The sequence below is a fragment of the Callorhinus ursinus genome, unplaced genomic scaffold (assembly GCF_003265705.2).
Source record: "Callorhinus ursinus isolate GAN/ISIS: 27379988/994484 unplaced genomic scaffold, GSC_fseal_2.0 scaffold8, whole genome shotgun sequence".
Classification (NCBI taxonomy): Eukaryota; Metazoa; Chordata; class Mammalia; order Carnivora; family Otariidae; genus Callorhinus; species Callorhinus ursinus.
Genome location: NW_027397070.1, coordinates 21,481,852 through 21,490,744, shown reverse-complemented (window position 1 = coordinate 21,490,744; position 8,893 = coordinate 21,481,852).

Here is an 8,893-nt window from a genome sequence, read left to right as displayed (position 1 = left end):
GAGTATGGACAACAATTTAGTAGGCTAGTCTAATAGTCTAGTGAGACATGATGGGAGTTTGAATTCAGACTGTACAATGTAGGATGCTAATAAGAGGAAGGCTTTTACTCATTAAAAAAATCAGCAGTGATTACTATTCTATATAAATAACACTTGTAGTCAAATAGCATTTTAGAATAATTTTCTTTAATTTGTTGAGCAGGTGCAATGTGGAGGAAAAAAGAGAAATAAATACAGAAAAAATATCTAGTTCATTGGAAAATTTACTACATCCCTAAGAGACAGCAGATGAATTGTGATAGTCTCACCAGGTGTTGCTGCACCTTGAAATTGCAACCACTGAAATACACACTATAATGTTTCTAGAGCTTTTGGATTCCCATGAGACAAATGCATTTGAAAAGGCTTGCGGGTTATACACGGAAAATAATTGTAAGCAGTATATAGGGAATCTGATGAGTAGGAAAGGCTGTTCACAGCAAGATTAATACACAGTATTAAACTTAAATCAATAAAGTTCTCTCTGGACTCAAGCACTATCTGGTTTTCACTCGGGTGGTAAAACTGAATGATGAAACAAACCATTCCATCACTTTGCCGGATGGTGATACAGAATTATAGCCCAAAGATGGAATTTTTAAAATCTTAGAAACTTTTCTCATGCTCAAAATGGCTTCAGATCAAATAGGATTGTACCCAAATACACTATTTTATATAGAGAAAAGCAAAAGGATTTTTGTTGCCTTATCTTCTATTATATCAAAACTATTCTGTTAATGGATTTAAATCATAGTCAGAACACACTGACCACATTTGCAGGTATCACCGTTTGCTTCCCGACTTCAAACCCACTTTGTTTTCCCTGTGCAGACTAGATTTCTATTTTGCAAGTTGGCTCACTATTAGATACAGCCATTCCAGAGTCCTGGTGGGACACTGCCAACCTCTAAGTGGAAGAAGGCCCTTATAGGGGTTCCAGCAGCTAGTGGTTTTCCTGGCAGTTCAGGAGTAGGTGCCTGTCAGCAAAGACCACCATAAGAATGGTGGCTCTCAGTTTTCAAATCAAGTTCCTTCATCACCATAGTGGTGAACAGCATAGTCCAGTGGCAACCACAACCTCTCCTTAAAGCTCTGAATCTTAGACCTGCAGGACCTTCCCTGCAGTTCCTCCCTTGTTGATCTTCCCCTCAGCTCTCAGGGCAGTAGCCACTCTCTAGAGATGTTACCTCTATAGATTTTGGCATTCTATTTTATCTCTTTTAATAGTTACCCACCTTTTATCTCATAAAAAAAAATCTTTATGTCAAATTTCCCCTGCTCAAATGACTGGTGTGGTTTCTGGCTCCTGACTAGACCCTGTCTAAAGTACTATATGTTTGGCAATATGCCACATGGATATTTATCATCCCCCTCAATATTACTGGAAGCTGGGAAGGTAAAACACAAATTCAGCCAAAAGATACCTGAGAAATTTGAGTATGAATTCTCATTAATCCAGTAATCCACTTACAGGAAATTATCCTAGAAAAATAATTGCATAAGTGTCCAAAAGTTAGTACATAAGAATGTTTTCATCAAAGTTGAAAAGAACAGAAACTGGGGCGCCTGGGTGGCTCAGTTGGTTAAGCGACTGCCTTCAGCTCAGGTCATGATCCTGGAGGCCCGGGATCGAGTCCCGCATCGGGCTCCCCGCTCAGCGGGGGGTCTGCTTCTCCCTCTGACCCTCCCCCCTCTCATGTGCTCTCTCTCATTCTCCGTCTTTCAAATAAATAAATAAATAAATCTTAAAAAAAAAAAAAAAGAAAAGAAAAGAAACTTCTAAAGGGGAGGGGGGTGGGGGGATGGGTTAGCCTGGTGATGGGTATTAAAGAGGGCACACACTGAATGGAGCACTGGATGTTATACGCAAGCAATGAATCATGGAACACTACACCAAAAAAAAAGAAAAAAAGGAAAAGAAAAGAAAAGAAACAGAGTAAAGCTAGTTAAAATTAAAAAGAAGATTTATTGAAGGATACCTAAATGTCACAAAAGCCAAGCACTATAAATGAGTATAGCTGGATAGGATTCATGCAAATTAGAGTTACTAACTGGAGAGTTACCAGAACCAGGGCAATGAGTTTCTCCATTCGTTTCATAAAAGACACATGATCCACCCCTACAACCTGTGTTCCATACCCCCTTATTCTGCCCTCCTTTTCCTTATTTCCATATGACTCTAATATGCTATATTGTTCACTTAAAATGTCAATTGCTTATTGTCTCTCATCTCTAGAATGTACATTCCGTGAAAACAGAGATCATTGTTTTATTCACTGATGTATCCCAAGCAGCTATAACAGTGAGTGGCACATAGTAGGTGCTCTGTATGTCTGCTGTATTTTTTTCCCTCATTCAATACACTTGTTATTTCTTTGTAAACTTCAAGTTGCACATGGTCAAATATGGATAATATACTACAGTCCCCAACTTAAATTATCAGTGACTAGCACAGTTTATTACTTCACAATTCCTAATTGTTAAGCAAGAAATCTGAATGCTACTACTCATCTCATCACTTTGGATTAAGCTGCCTTATAAAATCCTTAATTAATACCCCAGTTGTGAGGGGAGGGGTTGATGTAATGTCTTGTTTCCATGCCTATTCAGAAATTTCTAAAGATATGTGGTTGGGGCAGGAAATGTCCTGCATCTCTAATACAAAAGCAATTATTTCTTATAGCATTATTTTCAGTGACTATTCAGTAGCATTATTTTTGATGGAAAAACAGAAACTAAATGTCCACTAACTTATATCCATACATTAAAAGTAATGAGGTAGTCTATGTTTATTCACATGAAAATAAATGCATCATATATATCATAAAATGGAACAAAGAGTAAGATTTCAAGTCTATATATTATGCATAGAAAATTCTGGAAGGTTATTGATCAAAATGTGACAGTGGATAGTTTTGAGTGGTGAGTTATAAGTTGATTTTATTTTTTTCAATTTTCTTAAAGATTTATTTATTTGAGAGAGAGTGCGCATGCGCACAAGTGGGGGAGGGGCAAAGGGAAAGAATCTTTAAGCAGACTCTGGACTCCATCTCACAACCCATGAGATCACAACCTGAGCCAAAACCAAGAGTTGGACACTTAACCAACTGAGCCATCCAGGCATCCCTCTTTTAATTTTTAAATAGTTTTCACAATAAACATATGTTTCTTTTATTGCAACACTTATATTACATAAAGTTGCTTACATTCTGTAGGAGGAATAGAAGATGAAAGAATTACAGCTATTAAAAAAAAGACTCAGTTATTGAAAAGGCCATCCCTATCTAGATAATAGTGACTAGTAACATAAATATTAAATAGGGTTAATCACATAAAATGTGAGCTTCAACAATGATACAAATTGCAATGAGTTGAAATCTATCAACTGCATTCAAATTCATGATTTCATAATAATATTTTAAACACTGGTCACCTTCTGATGATGATAGAGAAAAACACTCATTACCTTAAAAACTAGTAAATAAAAGGAGGGAAGGAACATTTATCTAGCTTTTCCTATATGAACTGTACCATTAGGTAATCAAATGGGAGAGGAAAGGAAGTGTTTTTTTATAAAAATATTCTAATAAATGAAAAAAAGAAATGGTAGAATTACAAAACAACATTTACAAATGCCAATGAATGATTTATATAGGCATTCAACATCAATGACTGCTAAAATTACAAAAAGAGAGAAAACTAGGCTTGTACTTCTTATAATCATACCAAATACTATGCATAGATTTGTCAAAAGAATCAAGCCTAAGTCAGATCCACCCTCTGGGTTTAAGATACAATGGGCAAAAAATATCCATAACAAAGAAACATATTGAACTGTACCTCAAGGATAGCATCATCAAAATCCAGACAGTGGGAAATTCTACATGCCAAATTTCCCTGGTTTTAGAAGAGATATATTGCAAGGAAATGAAAGGGGTGGAAGAGGAACACAGAGATGTTTTAAAGACTTAAAATCATGTCAAATTTTCAAAACTGTAAACTAAATTCTAGTGTCTAATGATACATATTTAGTGACAAAACTATGAAAAGAAAAATGCAAGGAAGACATTACTATAGAGTCAGGATAATGGCAGGAGAAAAGGGCTATAATTGGGATGGTGCAAATATAAGGGGCTTCTCGGGTAGCTGAGAAAGTTCTGTTTCTTGTCCTGGGTGATGCTTACCATAAATAATTCATTAAGCCATACATTTGATTTGGGTCATTTTCTGTGTCTGTGTTTTACAAGAAACATGGTTTAAAATGTAAGCAGAGTTAATATAAAGTAGGATTCAATAAAATTTAACCTCTCTTGTTTAGACAAGGAAGCTTGTAGGGAAAAATGAAAGACAAAAATACCATCTGAAATAACAAGATAGTACTGGAAGGATGGAAAGTAAAGTAAAATGCCATACAGAAACAGTAAATGTGATGAGAATGAAAACCTTCCCCAATCTCAATTTTTTCCTGCCCAGCACAGCCACATGGGGGACTAAGAGGGGAATGAATCTTCCCTGCCAGATTATAGAGGCTGGCTTGTCAGACTATCTTATATTTTCTAGATAACAGATGTAATTATGCATAAGTGAATATTAAAATACCAATAATATTGGAGATATATATTAACTGGGTCATCATTCCTTGGTTTCCAAAGCAGCAAAATCATCCATAATTCCTAACAAAGGAAATAGCCCAGTTCATACTCTAAACTAGACAAAACCATCTTGAGAATCTCAAAACAATATTTCCAACTTGCAGCATAAAAACTAACTATATAAATATAAATCACTACAAATTATTTATCCTGAGTGTCCAAGAATCCAAATTTATTATTTTAATTGTTTCATCTTCTCTCTTCTTGTCTGTTTTTTTTCCTTTTGACACTCTTTTCTATCCCCCATTGACCACCACTTCAAACTTAGACACTAACCAGAAAAGAGATTGAAATGGAGTGGGGGAGGGGAGCAGAGAAGGAACACATGGCAGGTGCTTGTTCATGGGGAGAAGTGTGGCACAAATGAAAGTATATTTTAGAAATATTATTTTTCCAAAGTTGTGAAGGATGCATTGGGGAAAGAAGGAGGCAGGGGAGGCAGATGCATGGGGAAACCAATGCAGAGGGCAGTCCAAACTTGGCCAACAACCTGGTTTCTTTTTTTTTTTTTTAATTTTTTATTGTTATGTTGATCACCATACATTACATCATTAGTTTTTGATGTAGTGTTCCATGATTCATTGTTTGTGCATAACAGCCAGTGCTCCATGCAGAACATGCCCTCTTTAATACCCATCACCAGGCTAACCCATCCCCCCACCCTCCTCCCCTCTAGAACCCTCAGTTTGTTTTTCAGAGTCCATCGTCTCTCATAGTTCGTCTCCCCCTCCGACTTACTCCCCTTCATTCTTCCCCTCCTGCTATCTTCTTCTTTTTCTTTTTTCTTAACATATGTTGCATTATTTGTTTCAGAAGTACAGATCTGTGATTCAACAGTCTTGCACAATTCACAGCGCTCACCATAGCACATACCCTACCCAATGTCTATCACCCAGCCACCCCATCCCTCCCACCCCCGACCACTCCAGCAACCCTCAGTTTGTTTCCTGAGATTAAGAATTCCTCATATCAGTGAGGTCATATAATACATGTCTTTCTCTGATTGACTTATTTCGCTCAGCATAACACCCTCCAGTTTGAACCACGTCGTTGCAAGTGGCAAGATCTCATTCCTTTTGATGGCTGCATAATATTCCATTATATATATCTCACATCTTCTTTATCCATTCGTCTGTTGATGGACATCTTGGCTCTTTCCACAGTTTGGCTATTGTGGATATCGCTGCTATAAACATCAGGGTGCACATACCCCTTCGGATCCCTACATTTGTATCTTTGGGGTAAATACCCAGTAGTGCAATGGCTGGGTCATAGGGTAGCTCTATTGTCAACTTTTTGAGGAACCTCCATACTGTTTTCCAGAGTGGCTGCACCAGCTTGCATTCCCACCAACAGTGTAGGAGGGTTCCCCTTTCTCCGCATCCCCGCCAACATCTGTCATTTCCTGACTTGTTAATTTTAGCCAATCTGACTGGTGTGAGGTGGTATCTCATTGAGGTTTTGATTTGGATTTCCCTGATGCCGAGCGATGTTGAGCACGTGAACAGATATTTTTCCAAAGACATCCAAATGGCCAACAGACACATGAAAAAGTGCTCAACAACCTGGTTTCTTAAAACCAGATATGATCAGGAAGGACTCAGCTACTATCCTGACTCATGTTTCTAAATACTATGACACTGACGAAGCCATTAGAGGGAGAGAGAAAAGGGTCCTTTTCAATCTAGCATGTGCTAACATAAGGGATGTTTAACCAGCCCTGCACAGCTTTCTCATGCATGTGTGAATTTGAAAGGCAAATTGGTATCTCTGTGAATGATACACTGTACCCTGAAAGGAGATATAATGTTAAACATTTGATACTAAAACTCATCTAATTATAATGTTTCTTTAATGATTCAGAGGCTCTTCAATATGTAGCAATAACTAAAATTTACCATTATAAAAATCAATTATCACTGCATGTGTGATTTACAGAAATGCTATTTGAGACATCTGGTAATGAGAATTCTGAATAAACAACTGTACACTAAAAACGCTTTACTAGGTTTCCTTTTTTCATCTTTCCTCCTTTTTCTCCAGTCAAAATTAAAATACTTACTGAGACTATAAGTCTTCCAAAGCAAAGTAAAATGACACTAAAGAAGCCTAACAACATTTTCCAAATCTAGGACACATGCTGTTTTTAAAATATATTTGGTCATAAATAAATATATTGAGCACATTAATAAATTCCCCTTTCAAAAGTTCTTCATTCACAAGGACTTTAAATCACTGTTCAGAAAATAAAGGACTATTGGAAATTTGAAAAGTAAGCATAATTCAGCCCTCTCTGAATTATTCTGCATTTTTTCAAGGTTAGTTGTTCTTATAAAACATACATAAATATGCATATCTTGTCTCTGAGTCAGGCTTATTTCAAAGTCCTGAAGCAAAAGGAAATAGGAAAGTCATAAGAGACTTTCAGATACCAGAGCCTGAATGAAACTTGAATACCATCTATAAGCTTGTGCCATTAAGTGTTTTAATATTTTTTTAATGCATGGGCTGCATTTATATCTGGCTGCAAGGCATTTATATTGGCTGCAGGGCTTGACACCAGCCTGAGCAAGCTGTTTTCAATGAGCATTGTGGTTAACCCACTTTTATGCAAAAGATGAATCCCATTGGTTTCACAGTGCTTGAAGAAACAAAGGGTTTTTATGTGGAAGACCAAACAAATATAATCCTGTTCTTCCCACTGTACTAATAGGACGGAATTCAATTGTCTGACTATTATCTGGGACAAATTTTTCTTTATAAATCTACTTTTGAGTTCATGATAATATTCAGTGTCCCCCCAAAATTAACATGGAGATAAAGAAGCAAAAAGTTAGTTTTCAAAGAAAAAAAACCCACAACTTTATACAACCAATTACCATATTTAGAGGGCTTATCCTATTCAAGAAAGACTTAGGCTCATTAATTTAAATAATTTCCCTTTAATTTCAGTGTTTTTTAATTATTGATTTAGCAATCACTGTGATTAAAATTGCAATTTTCTTTCCCCATATTTTAATAAGCTAAATGATTTTGTTACATATCATTTTTAGCCAAGTTTCCTAAACTACTGAGAGGGGAAAAAAAAAAAACAGAGAGAGAATGGGGTTGGGAGAGAGAGAGATAGAACATATCATGAAAACACTTCTTACAGTGACATGGAAGATATGCCAAATTCAAAAGCCTTGTCAAATAGGATAAAGCAAGACATTATTTGCTACACCAAATATTGTAAGTGCTCAGACACCAAGATCTATCTTTATTTAAAGTACTATTATTTAGTCTTCTCACATTCCACACTGAAAATTGCTATAATATCCAAGAGATCTATGCTACACACAGACTAGTAAACGGGATACTAACAGGATAATTATCCAACTGCATGTAAGTCAGTGTAGCTACAATTTCCAAGTCAATGAACACAATAAAAAAAAAAGCTTCTGGTGATTTGATATGTTACCACATTACTCTAAGGACTTGCCCCTATATTAATTTGGCAGAAACACTAGTGCAGCCCAGAACATTATATGTCTAAAACATTCATTGCTTCCTTTCTCCACAAAATACTAGGCAATCTCCCATATTGTAGTCAGTGTGTAATACAGGATGGAATACTTTCAACTGTTAACTTCAAATAAGAGGCTGAAAAGCAATCTTGAAAATTTTGCTGGAATAGCTAAGTAGGATGTTCTTAACTGAGCCCACCAATTTCCTCTAAATGCAACCATTACCAAAAAGTATAACAAAAGTTTTAGTTGAACATTTTTTTCACACTAATCAAAAATATTTATGCTATATACAGCATCCTCTGCTAAGCACTATGAGATATTAACAAGACAGCAAAATCTTTAAAAGTTAGAAGGGGAATGCAGAGTGTACTCAACCAGAAAGCAAATGATAAAAACAAATAATTCCACTTAAATTCTTTCCAATAAACAATAACATAGCAAATTAAATAATTCATAATCTGATGAGTTCTAACATTTCACAACTTATTTATTAAATTTTTCATTTACAAATTTAAAAAAAAAAGTATTCTCCAAATGAGAGGTGAAGAAAACGAGCTATTGCATGTGCTAAACTGGATAAATTTTTCAGACCACCATTATTTAGAAATGTAATAAGGACTCACTTCATGAAATGTGTAAACCAGTTGGTAATTCACTGCATCCATTTGATAGAGATTTTTAAGTTCAAACAAA